Below are 1877 nucleotides of genomic sequence, written 5' to 3' on the forward strand. Positions count from 1 at the left end.
TTTTTTTAGAGTAGAGCATGGTGGCTTCACAGCTCACAGCAACCTCAAACTCGGGCTCAAGTGATTCTCTTGCCTCAGCCTCCCAAGTAGCTGGGGCACCCGCCACAACACCTGTCTATTTTTAGAGGCAGGGTCTCGTTCTGGCTCAGGCTGGTCTCAAACCTGTGAGCTCAGGCAATCCACTTGCCTCGGCCTCCCACAGCGCTAGAATTACAGACATGAGCCAGTGTACCCATCCTCTTCCTTTAACTTCTATCTATCTATCTATCTGTCTATCTATCTATCTATTTATTTTTTGAGACAGACTCTTAAGCTGTCACCCTGGGTAGAGTGCTATGGCATCATAGCTCACAGCAATCTCTAACTCAGGCTCAAGCAATCCTCTTGCCTCAGTTTTTCTATTTTTAGTAGAGATGGGGTCTTGCTTTTGCTCAGGCTGGTCTCGAACTTCTGAGCTCAAGCAATCCACCTGCCTTGGCCTCCCAAAGGGCTAGGATTACAGGCATGAGCCACCATGCCCGTTCTGTCTATCATTTCTTTAACTTCACCATACACCAAATACCACAGTTTCCCTGGATCACTGCCCTTCACCCTGGATTTCTTTTAGTTTGCCAACACTCAAGCTCTTTTACAGCAAGGCCCTTTGCACAAAGTGTTTCCTCTGCTTGGGTGCCCTTCCACCTCCACACCTTCATTTCACTTTTTCTTTTTTTTTCTTTTTTTGAGACAGAGTCTCACTTTGTCACCCTCGGTAGAGTGCCATGGCATCATAGCTCACAGCAACCTCAAAGTCTCAGGCTCAGGCAATTCTTTTGCCTCAGCCTCATGAGTAGCTAGGACTACAGGCAACCACCACAATGCTTGGCTATGCCTGGCTATGTTTTAGAGACTAGATCTTGCTCTTGCTTGGACTGGTCTCAAACCCATGAGCTTAGGCAATCCACCCTGCCTCGGCCTCCCAGAATGTTAGGGTTACAGGCGTGAGCCACTGTGCCTTACCTCACTTGGCTATTTTTAGAGATGGGGTCTCACTCTGGCTCAGGCTGGTCTTGAATTCCTGAGCTCAGGCAATCCTCCCATCTCAGCCTCCCAAAGCATTAAGATTACAGGCATAAGCCCCTGTGGCTGGCCTATAATTATTTCTTATTAAAACATACCTTGGGGTGGTGCCTGTGGCTCAGTGGGTAGGGTGTCGGCCCCATATACCAAGGATGGTGGGTTCAAACCTAAACCTGGCCAGCTAAAACAGCAATGACAACGGCAACAACAACAAAAAGAGTTGGGCGTTGTAGCAGGCGCCTGTAGTCCCAGCTATTTGGGAGGTTGAGGCAAGAGAATCACTTAAGCCCAAGAGTTGGAGGTTGCTGTGAGCTATGATACTACAGCACCCTACTGGAGGGCGACAGAGTGAGACTTTCTCAAAAAAATAAAAAAATATTAAAATAAAATAAAACACGTCTTTTTCTTTGGTACACTTTATACACTTTATATATAAAATAACATGTATTATATATTGCCTAAAATGTTTTTTTGAAATGAGTCTCATTCTGTCATCCTGGGTAGAGTGCTGTGACATTGTTGTAGCTCACAGCAACCCCAAACTCTTGGGCTCAAGCTATCCTCCTATTTCAGCCTCTCAAGTGCCCGGATCTAGAGGTGCCCATCACCACGCCCCATTAGTTTTTCTATTTTTAGTAGAGATAGGATCTCACTCTTGCTAGGAAGGTAGGATTCTTACTTTAAGTAACTTTAAATTTGAGTGAAAACTTAAGCAAAAATTTGTGAATTGTCTATAGTAAAACACTTTTCATAAAACAGGGTAACAGTTTACTGTAAAACTATTATAGCCATTCACTTAGCCAACTGATAATTAAAGT

The sequence above is a fragment of the Otolemur garnettii genome, unplaced genomic scaffold, assembly GCF_000181295.1.
Source record: "Otolemur garnettii isolate 467f Iridium unplaced genomic scaffold, OtoGar3 scaffold00252, whole genome shotgun sequence".
In the NCBI taxonomy this organism is placed as follows: Eukaryota; Metazoa; Chordata; class Mammalia; order Primates; family Galagidae; genus Otolemur; species Otolemur garnettii.